The sequence below is a fragment of the Aegilops tauschii genome, chromosome 4, assembly GCF_002575655.3.
Source record: "Aegilops tauschii subsp. strangulata cultivar AL8/78 chromosome 4, Aet v6.0, whole genome shotgun sequence".
Classification (NCBI taxonomy): Eukaryota; Viridiplantae; Streptophyta; class Magnoliopsida; order Poales; family Poaceae; genus Aegilops; species Aegilops tauschii.
In genome coordinates, this window is record NC_053038.3 from 226,414,620 (window position 1) to 226,432,517 (window position 17,898).

General features: G+C 42.4%; 1 long non-coding RNA gene across 3 annotated transcripts; it reads right to left on the reverse strand.

The window, feature by feature from the left end:
- Window positions 1–12,110: 12,110 nt before the first annotated feature.
- On the reverse strand, window positions 12,111–17,117 carry LOC120962891 (uncharacterized). Of its 3 annotated transcripts, none has more exons than XR_012181879.1 (7): window positions 16,346–17,117; window positions 15,993–16,138; window positions 15,529–15,654; window positions 15,303–15,455; window positions 15,052–15,204; window positions 13,610–13,752; window positions 12,111–12,571 (listed from the first exon to the last, which is right to left on the reverse strand). It is a non-coding gene; the product is annotated as an uncharacterized lncRNA (long non-coding RNA). The 3 variants fall into 3 exon arrangements; XR_012181880.1 differs by having other exon boundaries at window positions 12,111–12,302; window positions 15,596–15,654; window positions 16,346–17,084; XR_012181878.1 differs by having other exon boundaries at window positions 15,596–15,654; window positions 16,346–17,084.
- Between the last annotated feature and the right edge of the window lie 781 nt (window positions 17,118–17,898).

A 17,898-nucleotide genomic window follows, 5' to 3' on the forward strand; every position in this document is an offset into this window, starting at 1 on the left:
CCTAATGAAAAAGTCATGAGTGTTGAAGCGGATGCCATTGAGAATGTACAAGACCAATGTCTTCATTGTGCTTTCAATCGTGGCATGAGGAGAGTGCCCTTTAATTGGCCAGAGAGTATGCCACACAATGTGGTAGATGGTGCGAGCCAAATACTCGAGGTCATTGACGAAGAACTACATTGTGTCCTCAGCATCTATAGGTAATGGCTTCATCGTGCTTAGCATTTGGCTCATGTTTGGCTCTATCTTCTGGAAGATGCTCTCAATTTCTTTCTCATGCATCTGACAACCTGGCTCATAAAGATCACCGGGAGTGGACAGGGAAGTAAGCTCGATGAAATCCTGAGCTTTGGCTTCAGGATGAACTCTCCTGTCATCCACTCAAAGACCCATGTCTTTGGATCCCTGTTGTAGCCTGATACGTGCAGAGTAGCATAAAATTAGAGCAGAAGCTCTTCATTCTAGTGCTCCTTGTCGACGACAACTGGGAGCAGGCCAACATCTCTGAAGCAGTCAAGGGCTACTTCCGGACATAGCAGCCCAACCATGGCATCATAACAGAGGCACTTGTGTAGGAAAATCATGTCATGGTTGTATAGGATGCATGAGTAATAGCTTCTCTGAAGATGACTCCAGAATCTATCTGAGGAAATCTTGGGCTTCTTGTAGGGATTATTGGCCTTGTTGAAAAAGATGTTATGCTCTCTGAAGCGCAACACGCTGAAGGAATGCTCAGTTGTGATAGCGCTGGGTAGCCTTGGCAATCTGGGCTTGGGCTTCTGTATCTGATGCCTTTACTCGATATGGTAATCATATTGGGCCTCAGGAGCTTCAGGAGGTGTCATAATTGGCCATCTGACACTGACCAGCTCACCAGCTCGATTGAATGCCCTCTCCATGGTGTGTGGAATTGGTGGAGCAGCAGCAACATCCGATGTGGATGGCTGAACATCTTCGGTGGTGGCATTGGCTTTAGTTTGAACATTGGCTTCATGTTGCGAATTGGCTTCAGCCATGAGAACGTCATTAGCTTCACTATGGGTGGCAGCAGCAGCATCAGAGGCTTCAATCACTGGGGGGTCAGACACAATCATTTCTGGAAACACACTTGGTGCAGCACAGGGAATAACTTCTCTTTCTTCTTCTTCTCTTTCATTGCCTGATGCAGCCGTAATATATTCAGCCTCTTTGGCTTCAGACTCTTGAGCAGACTCTGAGGGCATGGCTTTAGGAAACACTTGACGTGCTACTAAGCTTGTGGCATGCACATCCTCCTCAGGAATTCTAGACATGGAGACCGATGGCCTGGGGCCTTTGCGAAGCCTTCGGAATGAGGGCGACGCATGCGGTGATTGAGTAGTCTTCTCCATGTCTTCTGGTGTTACCTGGGGTGTCTCAAGAACTGGGGTGGAGACATAAGCAGGTGGAGTGCGCAGTATGACTTCATGGAGTGGAGAGTTCAGGTGTTGCTCATCCCAGAAATCATCTTGAGTGATTCGCATCGTGGGACCGTCAATACTGATCTGTTCACTGCTCGTGGGACTGCCAATACCGGTTTCTGAGTAAGCTATGGAACTTGAGGAAGGACTTCATCATCATCAACATTTTCTTCACAACCAATGTCTTCAGCTGCGGTGGTGTCAACGTCTGGGATCTCTTTAGTGTCACGGGCCTCTGTGGGAGCAGGCTCATGCACAACAAGACGACGTTCACGGTTGGAGGAGGCTGGTAAGGCGACAGACAAGGGCGTCATAAGCAGTGGTGTCACAGCCCTAGCATTAGCCCTGCTTGTCATTGCATTCCATCATGTCATTATCATTTTAAATTAGCCATTATTTTCATAAAGTAACAGGAACATTTTCTTGGGCTCATTTAAAGAAATATTTTTGGTTGATCATATCAGAGAATGATTTCTGAGGGTTTCAACTAACCTCAATTCAACTTTCATAATTTAAAATGATAATGACATGATGAAATGCAATGACAAGCAGGGCTAATGCTAGGGCTATGACAAGTGGCTCTGGAGGAGTAGATGAAGCTGTTGGTGCTTGTGCCCTGCTTGAAGCCTTTTAAGGGTTTTTCTTCAGCTTTTTCTGAAATGAAGTGGCATCAGAGGCTTCTTGATGCTTGCGTTTCTTGGCTTCGGCCTCTGCCTGCTTCCTTCTTCCTTTCTGAAGTAGTTGATGGAATTTTAGGCTTCGAGCCTGTCATGCTAGCAGGGAAGACAATGCTTGGCCTCTCTTGCCTTGGAGCCTCAGCTTCGGCTTCAGCTGGCTTCTTCTTCTTGGCTGCAAGCCTTGGATCAATGCCAGGGTGCCCAAGTGCCTTTCTCTTCACGGCTTCATTATGAGCTTGAACACATTTTTATCATAGTACTTGAGGCGTTCTCGGGAGCCTTTGGGTTCATCGCGACACTTATGGAACTCGGTTTTCAGGTCAGCCATCATTTTTGGAAAGTTTTGAACATCCGTGACACTAAGCTTGGCCATGTGCTTCTTGAAAAGAGCTTTCTCATGGTCAATCTTGTTCTTCTGCTCAACAACCTTCTAAGCAATAGCAAATTCTTTGGCTATGCAGCCCTGGAAGTGACACTGATGTCAATAGGCAGCTACGGATCATCAATGGTGAGCGATGTGTCTTCAAACCATTCATCAATGAAATTGTTCAGAATGTCAGCATCAAATAGACGCAAATCCCTGAACATTTCAGCCTCCTGCTTGCTCTTGATCAACAGCTCATGGGCATCATGTGCAAGATCTTCATCACTTGACAGATCTATAACACCCTCTTCATTGTGCAGGATGCTTGCAGGAGTAAGACCTTGCCCTGAGATCTTCTTCCTTGCAGATGTGTGGGACAAGTCTTCATAATGCACACCGGATTCAGGAGGTGCAATCTTTATTGGCTTCACTCTTGAAGCATGTGGAGCTGTTGTAGGCTTTGAAGCCTTTGATTTCTGTATTGGCTTCGAGGGCTCTGGAGCAGCAGTATGTTCCTCTTCTACAGCAACATCTTCAATGCTGGCTCTCTGCGTAGCACAGTGTGACAGAATTGAGGAAAAATCATCAAATGGGCCGATGAGATTTGGTTCGGCCTCACGGCTGCCTTTGGGCCTTGGCTCAGCTGGACCTGGGATGAGGCAATCCCAAAGTCCTTCTTGTTTTGAACTGCCGAAGCCCTAGCGAACCGATTGTTGGCTTCAAACAGATCATCTTCACGACACCAACGAAGACTGGATGGGTCGGCATTCTGAGGCATTGGTCCTCTGACCATGCAAGGAAAGAAGCCTCTCTGAATGGCTTCAGCTTTGGTCCTGGGGTGGAGCTTGCGATACACAATATCAGCCCATGGTGGCCTCATAGCATTCTTGTCAGCATATTCAGGAGTCACAAAATGATACAGAAACCATTGCTCTGCCCAGTATCTGCGAATCCATTGGACGCGAGATTTTCGCTCCCCATAGCTTTCTTCAGGATCAGACTTGTATAACTCATAAAGATCTGGAGGCAGGTCCTTTGCAGTGTTATCACGGTGATGTCTGCCACCATTCTTCGCAGATTTGCCACTTGCCATTGACTTCACAAGACTGAAAGGCTTCACAAAAGTTATAGGCATCGCTTTGCTAGACAAACAAGAACTGGCTTCAGGAGAGTCAATGTGATGTTGTAAGAATTCTGCAAATGAATTCAGTGTGGCACCCCGGCTTAGAGAAACCGGAATGCCCCGTATTCCAGCCCAGAGATCGGGGAGAAGTCTTCTAGAATACGACACTGCTTAGCATAGAAAAAATCAGCTCTTTATTACAATCTATATGGATAGAAGTGGATTACATCGGCACGGCGATACTACGGGTGCCACGGTTGCTCCATGCCAGCAGCAGAACAACACGAAGCAGCGGAATAATTCTAGCTGTGGAATAGCGATGACGGTGATGAACTCCACTCCAAAGGGACTCTAGCTGGAACGCTTATCCTAGCTCGCAAACATGGAATCCACGGCAAACTAGCAATCACTCCGGCATGACCTGCAAACTAGCATGAAACACTAGGTCAGTACATTGAATCTACTTGCAAGCTCACAACAATCAAGACAGACAACACCATGGCAATTACAGGTTAACAAGGATTAACACAATACTATCAGATCAATCATAGCATGAACAAGATGAACATGATACAGCTAGAACAATATGAGCATGGCATAAACATATGAACAAGACGATACTAGCATGCAACATGATGACATTATCATGTAACCATCACATGCACAAGCTTACCACCACGGAAATCACACGATCACCTTAGGATCCAATCAAGCTTGGTATTCACAATACCATAGTAATCATTACATGACCACAAGGAGCTTGACCTTTACCCGGGATTCTCGCATAACACCATAAATATCCAACAACTCGATATCCACGATACCACGGTGATCCTCTCACCATCACATAAAGATCAACCAACTTCTCTCATCATCGGACCAGGGTTGTTATTAAGCACATTATTATTAGGAATAATTAGATTTATGCCCCTAGTTGTGTCCCACTCGTCTGTTTTACCCCTAATTCCCAAAAGTCACCGGTTCTGTCCAAGTCACTTTGCTCCTCTTATGCTTTTGCCCTTTGACCGTTTGACCGTCAGTTTGAAAACTTGATAACTAATTCATACTGAATCAGAAAAAATGCAAATAAGATACCAAAATGTTCAGAAAAACATCACCTATATGTCAGTGTCACTTGCATTCATGAAAAAAGTGTTGGAAAGTGCACATCCGAGTTTTAGCTCTTTTGATACCACCATGAATAGTGAACTCTAAAAAAATTCAAAAAAATTCAAAAAAATATGGTGGCGAAGAACAACAAATGTTCTAAGTGCTTGCGAAGTTTCATTAGGGAACGACATTCATGGAAGTCGTGGCAAAAAAATAATCTACTTTGGAGTGTTGATTGTTTTTTTGCCGCGGCACCCACGAATGTTATTCCCTGATGAAACTTGGCAGGCACTTAAAACATTTGTCATTCTTTGCCACCATTTTTTTATTTTTTTGAACTTTTTTATTTTACTATTCATGGTGGTAGCATAAGAGCTAAAACTCGGATGGGCACTTTCCAACACTTTTTCATGAATGCAAATGACACTGGCATATAGGTGATGTTTTTGTGAACATTTTGGTATCTTATTTGCATTTTTCTAATTTAGTATGAATTAGTTACGAAGTTTTCAAACTGATGGTCAAACGGTCAAAGGGCAAAAGCATAATAGGAGCAAAGTGACTTGGACAGAACCAGTGACTTTTGGGAATTAGGGGTAAAACAGACGAGTGGGACACAACTAGGGGCATAAATCTAGTTATCCCTTATTATTACTGTTGACCCATAGTGTGACCGACTACAAGTTGGGCCCATATCCGCGGGTGTGGCTATCGATAGATTTAAACACACACTCTGCAGAGGTTAGCACACTGTACCCACACTAGGGAACCCAAGGCCTCATGCTCCCATTCGGGTGGACCAACAATGTTCTGACAAAACGGATCTATTGCCATCACACTCTCCCAGCCACTCCGGCAAACTCCCCTTTGTGCTAAGTCATGGGTGGCCTCGATGTCAACTCATGACATCCACCACCTACGTGGCCGGCCACCGTTGTGGCAAAACATAAACGGTCCCAAACGGGGACAAGGATCCTTACAACAACAACGGGCACACAAGGCTTATGTCGTCCTACACGGCCAAGGTAGCGCCCGCGCATAACCTTCCCTCGTTGGAGGCACCGGCGAGAGGCATGACAATAGACCCAGTTAGGACCCCCCCCCCCCATAAGGCATGTGTGGCTGCACTGGTGATGACCCACAAGTATAGGGGATCTATCATAGTCCTTTCGATAAGTAAGAGTGTCGAACCCAACGAGGAGCAGAAGGAAATGATAAGCGGTTTTCAACAAGGTATTTTCTGCAAGCACTGAAATAGTAGGTAACAGATAGTTTTGTCATAAGATAATTTGTAACGAGCAACAAGCAACAAAAGTAAGTAAAGTGCAGCAAGGTGGCCCAATCCTTTTTGTAGCAAAGGACAAGCCTGGAAAAACTCTTATATAGAGAAAAGCGCTCCCGAGGACACATGGGAATTATCGTCAAGCTAGTTTTCATCACGTTCATATGATTCGCATTCGGTACTTTGATAATTTGATATGTGGGTGGACCGGTGCTTGGGTGCTATCCTTACTTGGACAAGCATCCCACTTATGATTAACCCCTATTGCAAGCATCCGCAACTACAAAAGAAGTATTAAGGTAAACCTAACCATAGCGTCAAACAAGTGGATCCAAATCAGCCCCTTACGAAGCAACGCATAAACTAGGGTTTAAGCTTCTGTCACTCTAGCAACCCATCATCTACTTATTACTTCCCAATGCCTTCCTCTAGACCCAAATAATGGTGAAGTGTCATGTAGTCGACGTTCACATAACACCACTAGAGGAGAGACAACATACATCTCATCAAAATATCGAACGAATACAAAATTCACATGGCTACTAATAGCAAGACTTCTCCCATGTCCTCAGGAACAAACATAACTACTCACAAAGCATATTCATGTCTATAATCAGAGGAGTATTAATATGCATAAAGGATCTGAACATATGATCCTCCACCAAATAAACCAACTAGCATCAACTACAAGGAGCAATCAACACTACTAGCAACCTACAGGTACCAATCCCAGACTATGAGACAAGAATTGGATACAAGAGATGAACTAGGGTTTGATAGGAGATGGTGCTGGTGAAGATGTTGATGGAGATTGGCCCTCTCCCGATGAGAGGAGCGTTGGTGATGACGATGGCGATGATTTCCCCCTCCCGGAGGGAAGTGTCCCCGGCAGAACAGCTCTGCCGGAGCCCTAGATTGGTTCCGCCAAGGTTCCGCCTCGTGGCGGCGGAGTCTCGTCCCGAAAGCTTGCTTATGATTTTTCTTCGGACGAAAGACTTCATATAGCAGAAGATGGGCACCGGAGGGCCAACAGGGGGCCCACGAGGCAGGGGGCGCGCCCAGGGGGGTAGGGCGCGCCCCCCACCCTCGTGGACAGGTGGAGTCCCCCCTGACGTGGATTCTTCTTCCAGTATTTTTTATTATTTCCAAAAATAACTTCCGTGGAGTTTCATGACTTTTGGAGTTGTGCAGAATAGGTCCCTAATATTTGCTCCTTTTCCAGCCCAGAATTCCAGCTGTCGGCATTCTCCCTCCTTATGTAAACCTTGTAAAATAAGAGAGAATAGGCATAAGTATTGTGACATAATGTGTAATAACAGCCCATAATGCAATAAATATCGATATAAAAGCATGATGCAAAATGGACGTATCAACTCCCCCAAGCTTAGACCCCGCTTGTACTCAAGCGGAAGCCGATAACGGTAAATATGTCCACATGTTTAGAGGTAGAGGTGTCAATAAAACAAAATACGGACATGAGGGCATCATGATTATTCTCATAACAGCAACATGTATGGATATTGTCATATGATTTCTTATGCTCAAGTAATAATCTATTACAATGCAAAATATGAATCAGAAACCTTATTGAGAACTAACAAACTATAATCTCAGTCATTGAAGCAATTGCAATTTATCATAACATCAGAAAGAGTCTATGTCAGAGCTTTCTAGCAAGTCCACATACTCAACTACTACCTCCGTTCCTAAATATAAGTCTTTTTACAGATTTCAATATGGATTAGATACGGATGTATGTTGACATACTTTAGAGTGTAGATTCACTCATTTTGCTCCGTATGTAGTCCATATTACAGAATCTCTAAAAAGACTTATATTTAGGAACGGAGGGAGTATCATTTAGTCTTTCATAGTTGCTAACACTCATGCAATACTTGTGGTTACGGAGTTTTAATCGGACACAGAGAAAGATAGGGGCTTATAGTTTCGCCTCCCAACCTTTTACCTCAAGGGTAATGTCAACAATAATAGCTCATGCTAACCTACATCCAATTAGGTATATGTATCAGGATCTTTCCAACATCCTGCGCTTGCCAAAAGATAAAATGTAAAAAGGAAAGGTGAAGATCACCATGACTCTTGCATAAGGTAGAAGATAATAATAAAAGATAGGCCCTTTGCAGAGGGAAGCAGAGGTTGTCATGTGCTTTCAGGGTTGGATGCACAAAATCTTAATGCGAAAGAACGTCACTTTATATTGCCACTTGTGATATGAACCTTTATTATGCAGTCCGTCGCTTTTATTTCTTCCACAACACAAGATCGTATAAAGCTTATTTCCTCCACACCAATCAATCATACATATTTAGAGAGCAATTTTTATTGCTTGCACCGATGACAACTTACTTGAAGGATCTTACTCAATCCATAGGTAGATATGATGGACTCTCATGGCAAAACTGGTTTAAGGGTTTTTGGAAGCACAAGTAGTATCTCTACTTGGTGCAAAGAATTTGGCTAGCATGAGGGGGAAAGGCAAGCTCAACATGTTGGATGATCCATGACAATATACTTTATCTCAGATATAAGAAAACATAACCCATTACGTTGTCTTCCTTGTCCAACATCAACTCTTTAGCATGTCATATTTTAATGAGTGCTCCCAATCATAAAAGATGTCCAAGGAATGTGTTATTATAACCAAATATATCATCCAAGAGCCGATCTCTTTTTCATTAAGTATCATTAACAGACCGCTTGCTTACGAGCTTGGTAGCCGCCTTGGAGCCGAGGCAGACGGAGGAGGAACCGATAGTATATTTATATGTGAAACCTCTCTTTCTTTATTACTTCCTATTAACTGCAACGATGACCAAAGCTATGTTTGCCAACTCCCAACAATTTTTAATCATCATACTCTTTCTATGTGAAGTCATTACTCTCAATAAGATCAATATGATCTCTTTGTTTCTTTTTATTCTTGTCTCTTTTCTTTTATTCACTCAAGATCATAGCAAGATAATCAAGCCCTTGACTCAACACTAATCTTTATTATATAGCTCACGGACTCGATTACATAGAGAGATCATAAAGCAAAACTCAAAACTAGATCATACCAAAAAAATTATTCTACTAGATCATGATACTACTAAAAGGATCAAACTAAGAAAAGCGGTAAAGATAGGAGTGTGATGGTGATACGATACCGGGGCACCTCCCCCAAGCTTGGCAGTTGCCAAGGGGAGTGCCCATACCCATGTGATTATGTCTTCTTTGCAGGTGAAGGGGTTGTTGATGATGTAGGCTTGTCGTCCATCTTTTAAGGCATAGGCTCACCATCATAGAAGGATGATCGAGTCTCCGGGATCCTTAAATATGCAGCCAAACTCATTCTCTTGAATCTATATTCATACTCACAGTTTTGGTTTTGCAGGTCATAGATTTGGGCTTGGAGGTGCTCGATTTTCTCGTGAAGCTTGAAGATGGCCTCCCCAATGTCCTTGGCATCCAGCTTGTGGTTGTTGGTGAACTCCGCAATCATCATGTGATTGGAGTCAAGTCCACGCTCCACCATCACCTGGCACTTGAAAACTTGTTGTTCCATTGCCTCGAGCCTCGCCTCCACGCTTCCGGTCCTCCGTGGTCCCTCAACATCGCGGATGTGCAGCACCCCCTCACGCATCTCAATGGTTTGAGGGTGTTGCAGCACCTCCGCGAGGTAGGGGTTAATGACCTTCTCGAAGAACTTGTCCTTGGGGGCGCTTGGAGACGTCATGATGATCTAGATCTGTCAGAAAAACAGCTCGAAACAAGAACAGAGGATATTTGCGTGATACGGGAGTCAAAACCTTCGGGAGATTATATAATGAATTTTTATTGACCAAAATACGTATCGTGCAAGAAAACGGAGTCCGGAGAGCGCACGAGGTGCCCATGAGGCAGGGGGGCGCGCCCTCCACCCTCGTGGAGCCCTCGTGTCCTTCTCGGACTATTTTGGAGTCGGTTTACTTACCGTACCACATACCTATTCCTTTTCGGAGTCTGAAACGTTCCGGAAAGTGTCTCTTATGTATTCCTCCGGGGTCACGGTTTCAATAACATTGGTTTCAACATTTATAGGATTACCTGAGATATAATGTTATTCTTTAACCGTTCACCACCTTCGGATTTGTGCCTTCGAAGTTGTTGATTTTTATGGCACCGGAACGATAGACCTCCTCGATAATGTAAGGGCCTTCCCATTTAGAGAGAAGTTTTCCTGCAAAAAATCTTAAACGAGAGTTGTATAACAATACATAATCACCTACATTAAACTCACGCTTTTGTATCCTTTTGTCATGCCATCTTTTAACTTTTTCTTTAAACAACTTGGCATTTCAATAGACTTGGGTTCTCCATTCATCGAGTGAGCTAATGTCAAATAACCTCTTCTCACTGGCAAGTTTGAAATCATAATTGAGCTCTTTAGTAGCCCAATATGCCTTATGTTCTAGTTCGAGAGGTAAGTGACATGCTTTTCCATAAACCATTTTATACGAAGACATACCCATAGGACTTTTATATGCAGTTCTATAGGCCCATAATGCATCATCAAGTTTCTTGGACCAATTCTTTCTAGATCTATTAACAGTCTTTTGCAAAATTAATTTGAGCTCTCTATTACTCAATTCTACTTGACCACTAGACTATGGGTGATAAGGAGATGCAATTTTATGATTAACATCATACTTAGCAAGCATTTTACGGAAAGCACCATGAATAAAATGTGAACCACCATCAGTCATTAAATATCTAGGGACTCCAAACCTCGAAAAAATAACTTCTTTAAGCATCTTAATAGAAGTGTTATGATCAGCACTACTAATTGGAATAGCTTCTACCCACTTAGTAACGTAATCAACAGCAACTAAAATATGTGTGTATCCATTAGAGGCAGGAAAAGGTCTCATATAATCAAAGCCCCAAACATCAAATGGTTCAATAACAAGTGAATAATTCATAGGCATTTACTGACGTCTACTAATATTACCGATTTTTTGACATTCATCACAAGATAAGACGAACTTACAAGCATCCTTGAAGAGAGTAGGCCAATAAAAACCGGATTGCAGTAACTTATGCGCAATTCTATCTCCAGCGTAGTGTCCTCCATAGGCCTCGGAGTGACTTGCGTAGGATCTGTTCCTGTTCATGCTCAGGTACACAACGTCTAATAACACCATCTATTCCTTCTTTATAAAGACTAGTGGACCCGTTGCGCCAAATGGCGCAGAGACCTGCTGATTCCATGTTAGCGATGAAAAGAAATCCATGGTTTAGGTGATTTTGTTATGGGCAATCACATATAACAACAAATTTAATCTCATTTAGTTGGGGAAAGCGAGGACATGTTGTCTACAATAGATGTATATACACATTTAAATTTAGTAGCATAGAACAAATCTAATCCCCTTTAGTATGAAACAAAGGTATTTTGTTGTCTATAATGAGATGCATATAGACATTCTAATTTGGTAGTACACGGTCCCATTCAAAATTATGCCGCTGGAAATACATGTATCTTTTTTAATCCATGTGCACATTGTGGAAAAAACATGTATTAGTTGTTTTACTTGTGAGCATGCACACACGGTATTTAACCCCCTTTGATAAATAAAAAAAGTATAGGTTTGTTGTCTACAATAAGATGTACATGCACATTTTACCTTGGTAGCGGAGTCTCATTCAAATCCACATCGCATTCAAAATGTATGTATTTTCGATAATCTTTTATTTGAGCAAGCACTCACGGTAAGAATTTAGACCCTTCCACATAAAATTTAGTTCATATCTTTTTGCCTAAGAACATATGCATACTTAACACCATGTATGAAATCAGTTAATGAGGCCTTATACTATTTTAAGAAGAGTGGTGTTTCTACCCAAAAAAAATCGTATGTTTGAAAAAAGAGAGTATTTATGTGCCACTTAACCGCATGTATATTTCAAAGCAGTTGTATGGCAGCCAGTTTGGCCCATTCAGCAACTTATTTATCCCTTCTTCCTCGACACTTATTTATCCCTTCTTCCAAAGCATCTTCATTCGGTCAGAGACAAAACTCCTTAGTAGTACTTCCGTCATCTCAATAATTGGGATGGATATCATCCACTACAATGAAGAACAACAACATTTATGTATATCTTGAACAATAATAATGTCATTTACAGTATATTTGGTCAAGCAACCAATTAGCAGAAGAATATTAACATTTCTCTATATCTCGAATTCCACATATGGGATTATTAATATCTTGACTTGTATGGATGGCTTCACTCGTAATAATACATATGCCTTCTGTTTATTTGCCTGGCAAAATGTCCATCAGACAAATCAATCAAATAGGAGGAAGTGGAGAGTATTTCAAACTGAGACCAAAAATTGATCCTAACTACATGAAAAGCAGTAGCTTTAAAGTCTCTGAATTATTTTGCTGCTACTCCACCAGGAAAGTGCAGGGCTTCAAGAACCAAAAGACGCCACTCGGGCTCTCTTCGGACTCATAAGCCATGTTGTTGTTTATATCCTTAACCCCAAAAGGCTGCCTCTTAGCATCTCTGTTATTCTCATTAGCATCTCTGTTTACCATAATGGTGTTGTTTGAAAAAATCACAGTACAATGCACAACGGAATTAGTGCCACATGTTGATGCCACTAATTAAAAAAAACACCCTTAAGAAAAACAATCAACTGAACCTTAAACACAAGTAGGCCTAGAGCTAGAAAACAGTACATCATATTACTAAGCAAAAGCAAGTAGAAATATCAAATTGAGAGGCAGAACTATTTGAAAACCAAAATTTAGGCCAAGTAAAACAGAAACATCAGGGATTTTCTTGACGTCACGCGGGAGACGGCAGTAGGGAACATATAATTGCCCTCTGGGTAAACCCTGAACACTTAGTAGAGCAAACAAAAGATAAGTCTGAACAATGCTTTATTTAGTCACAGCATAGCACAAGCTTACTTAATATTCTGGGCATAAGCATGGCTACCAGCAACATATGAGGATTTGACAAATGTGAGATAGCGCAACCAATTTTTAACTTTGCACAACTTCATGAATATACTTAATCTCCTGGCAGCATTATACCCGTTGCACCAAATTGCGCAGAGGCCTACTAATTCCATGTATGCTTTGAAAAGAAAACCATGTATTAATTGTTTTAGTCATGGGCAAGTACAGTAGGTGACAAATGGAATAGCCTTTTAATCAAAAAATGTTTTTTGTTGAATTTATACCTCTATATCTATTTATTTTTCCTTTGGCGAATAGGATCTGCGACAATGTCCAGAAAACAAAATTTACTTACTGTATTTTTCAGAAGACGGACATAGCAGAACTGTCTCAACAATGAACTGGCATCTAAACACCAGAAACTGAAGAACACTACAGCAGCACAAATCTTCTTCATAGTAAGAAAAGCAATCTTAAATTAGACAAGGATACTGATATGCAAATTTGAGGTAGAAAAATGTTCATTTTTCCCAGGTACTAACTCGCAACTGGTCTGCAAATAGACTGACTAAAAAGATCTGTAGATTAAACATGAGATCCTACTGACAAACACGAAATGACATTCTATTCTAGGTTCAAATATGCAAGTAGTGACCACCTTAATTAGAAGGGTCTCCTCAGCCTGAGGCCATACAAGTAAGGTGGCCCCTGACAAAGAGGATCTCATGCTCCATGGGCAATTCTGGTATCCTTCATTTGCATGTACTACTCTGGGCCATGGGTCTCTTCCCTGTTCAGTTTCTGCACAACATCACAGCAATTTGTAAGGCGATTTATAATTCTCCACAACATACATTTTGTCCAGTCAAGAAAGTCTACAAAAAAATCATGATAGCCGAGTGTTCCAGCTCAAAAAAGATATAAAGAAGTCATTGTATTCTTGCTTCAAAAACTATGGCTAGATCAATTTTCTAAATTTCAAATTTTAGTTTGTAGAAACAACTTAAGTGGCAAGTTATTAGACATTCTGCACCAGATCAGAATCTAGACTAAATAATAACTTACATAAGCACTGCACCTGTGAACACTCGCTCTTTGGGACAAATGCAGACCAACTAAACTGAATATTCTACATCAGAACTGAATCTTGACTAATTAATAACTGACATAAGCACTGGACTTGTAAACACTCGCTCTCTGGGAGAAATTGACAAGGAAGATGCATGACCACTTGCAACTGATGTGTGGCACTTAATTTGCATATATAAATTATTTCATCAAGGACGTAAGGGTTGGAGATGGAGAAAGCAAGGAACATAATACAGCCGCCTCAGAGAGCCCATTCTCGCAGCCGTCCTGTACGGGAGCAGTATTTAAAAGCACAATAAACAGAAGTAGAAGAATTTATTCTTCTGCATTAATACGGCCTGGGACTGCTCTCGACAACGATGCCACATCTACGATAACACAATTTTCGGAAATGTTTTCTATTATCATAGTGCATCATAAAAAATACGGGCTTTGTATCGATTTTACATGAACACAAAATCCCTAGCATACATTTACCAAGGTGTTAGATACTAATTCCCCTCGAAGCTGTATGAATCATTAGTATAAAATAAATACTATGTCAATAACTACAGATCCCATTATACAACACCAAGTGTATCCATGTTTTCAGAAAAACATATTACCAATTCTTTTGGTTGCAATGAATCTAAGAAAGCAACTTGTGTGTTCATTCTGAAACACCTAAAGCTCGACTCGACTACATTTGTACAGTAGACTTAAGAAATTGGCAAGGGTTCCATCAGTTACAGATTCACCCATGAAGGGCACAAAACATCCTCGAGATCAATTTAATACCATGCAAAGTAAGTATGTTGCAGTTTTTGAGATTTTTCTACCAGTGCATGATCAGCAAATCAACCGTCCTTCAGTTTTAATAAATCAATCTAATTTAATGGCAACACAACACCTTACAATCACCCAAAATTCCATGAATATGGACGTATCACCACTATCGTGAAGTCGTAGATGGTGATGGCCATGGTACAATGTGAGCCTCGGAGAGGAAGAGCAGGGTTTGGCAGAGCTAACCTTCGCATGTTGGCAGCAGACACACTCATCATTGCTCACACGTGCGCCGCTCCCGCGCCCATCATCTTGGCCGCCACTCCCGCCGCCTGTGCAGGCTTTCTATGGACAGCACAACAGGGGGCCATGGGTCACCAGCAAGATGCACATAGCACACTGAAACAAACAAATAAATATGAGAGAGAAGAGCTGAACAAACTTTGACAGTGAGAAAGAATCAAAGTGCTACAGCAAAATAAACTCCTCACTATCACCAGCAAGATTTAGTCTGAATTATGCACATCATTCCTTCAAAGCATCATATACTCTCAGTTAACCAACAACAATCATGAAGCACACGTGTCTGCCCATGTTGTAGGCCATCGACTCCAGTCCCCAATGGACTCCTTCAACAATGCAATGTCTTCCTGTAGCAATGCAAAATTCAGCAGCAAAGACAACAAGCCTAGTGAGAGAGTCAATAGCAGAAGAAACACTTACCGAAAAAGGCCAGAAGAAACACTTTCAACCAATTCCCGAGAAACAGAGAGTACGCATAGGAACTTACCACTGATGTAACAATGCAATGCCATTTCATATTTGTAGCTGGTTGGTTTTAGAGGGATTCTGGTAAAAAAAATGTAAATTATTTAAAGTTGCCTCTTTCCAGAAAGAAATGAAATAAAAATGTAACTTTAGTAAGCATGTGGATAAGAATAAAATGAAACTTCCTATCTGCATTAAAACTTCAAGCTCCATACTAAAAAATTAACAGGTCACAACAAATCACTGGAAAGTAACATTCCATAGAATTAGCTCTTTGCTCAAGTTATTTTGCCCACCCCTCTCAGTTTGCACTTCCCTATTGATTATTGTTGAATCCATTTTATAACGAAAAAAGAGTCACTCAAGGTAAACGTGAACTTTGATCCAAAACTAAAAGAATAAGGAAAATGCCTTTTTACCTGTGTTTCTTAAGATGGTTTCCCTTTACATCTGTGCTGTTGTAGTCAGCTAGCCGCAGATGAAGCATCAAGAACACAAGTCATGATCAAATATTGCTTCCAGATGGAATTTCCTCAAACAAGTTACGTGCACGTGTTGTGTTTTCCTGTCGGAAATATGAACAACAAACATATCATCATTGTAATGAAATTGAAGGACGTCTATGAATTGGACATTCAAACTTCACATGGGCATTACTAACTAATCTTCCTCCATATATCTGCAAGTATCCGTGTAGAAAAAACATCTCCAAGTTACGCTGATCTGATTCAAGCTCCATACAAATCCTAAAGAAAATCAAATCAGGAGGTACCCGACGCTTAAATTGATCTGGACATGGCGGCACCATTTGTGGAGAGAAGCACTTGGGGAGGTCAATGGCGAGCAAGGCCGTGGCGGCAGTGACGACGCAGGACAGCAGCGGCGCGGGGAGAGGAGAGGCCAGCACCGCTGCATTCCCTGCTTGGGAGCTGCTTGTCTCGCCGGATGCCACCCCATCGCGGCCCCGTGTGGTCCTCCACTCTGCTCTCGCAGCGGCGGGACCAGGCCCTGTGCCGCTGTGCTCATCCAGGAACCCCCATCTCCTGGCTCTGCACCCCCTCGTCACTTCTCCCCTCTACGCCCAGGCTCCTCCCACCGCTGCCGCTGTCTCTCTATCAGCGAGCAGGTGGAAGAGGAAGGCGAGGTTGAGGCGCCCTGTCCAGAACTTGGCCCTCCTTACCATGGCAGATTTGCCGCGAACAAAAAAGGCAAATCAACGAAAAGGAAATGGGAGGAGCAGATCCACGGAAGGAGGTCGGGCGGCTCGCGGTACGCAGGCTCCCCGCCGGCCGACGCCGTCGCGCCACCCCGCTTTTCCTCGGCTAGCTCATGCGTCCAGGGCGGCCGTCGCTGGTGATGAGGTGGGTGCGACAAGGAGATGAGGAGGGGCTTGGGGCAGACCAGGGGCAGGAGGACAGATGCAGGAGGGCGCGGCTAGGGTTCGTGGGGGTGGCGGCTGAGACGAGGGAGGACCGGAGGAGGGAGAGGTGCGGCGTGCGGCTGTGGGGATTGGGGGGCCAATGGGCTTTCCAGCAGGCTCAACCAATCAGACCCTCGCACCGACGAACCCAGCCAATACATGACGACCCTACCGATGAAGCGGCCCACCGGTCATGCACATGTGAAAGAAATAACATGGTGAAACGTGCAGTAAATATCCAACGGTGGAGGAGAAACATGGTGAGAATTTTACCTTGATCTGACGGCCAGCGAGGCCCGAATCGGGGGAGGCTCTTGGGAGCGAGTCTCTCAGGCTCTTTATTGGTTTAAATGTGGGTCATCCCAGAAGTAACGTCTTAAATCATAGAAAAACTTGTTTTGTTGGTATGTGAAACTAGGCGGTATAAATTTAGCAACAATATAATTATCATAATCAGCATACCATGGAGCAGTACGAGAATCATTTATGACATTTAATTGTTCATCAGGAAAGCTATCATCAATAGGTAGTGGGTTATCAAGAACATTCTCTAGCCTAGACAAGTTGTCTGCAACGGGGTTCTCGGCTCATTTTCTATCAATAATATGCAAATCAAATTCTTATAGCAAGAGAACCCATCTAATAAGTCTAGGTTTAGCATCTTTCTTTTCCATAAGATATTTAATAGCAGCATGATCAGTGTGAATAGTTACTTTAGAATCAACAATGTAAGGTCTGAACTTATCACAAGCAAATGCAACTGCTAAAAATTCTTTTTCAGTAGTAGCATAATTTCTCTGAGCATTGTCTAGAGTTTTACTAGCATATTGAATAACATTTAATTTCTTATCAACTCTTTGCCCTAGAACAGCACCTACAGCATAATCACTAGCATCACACATAAT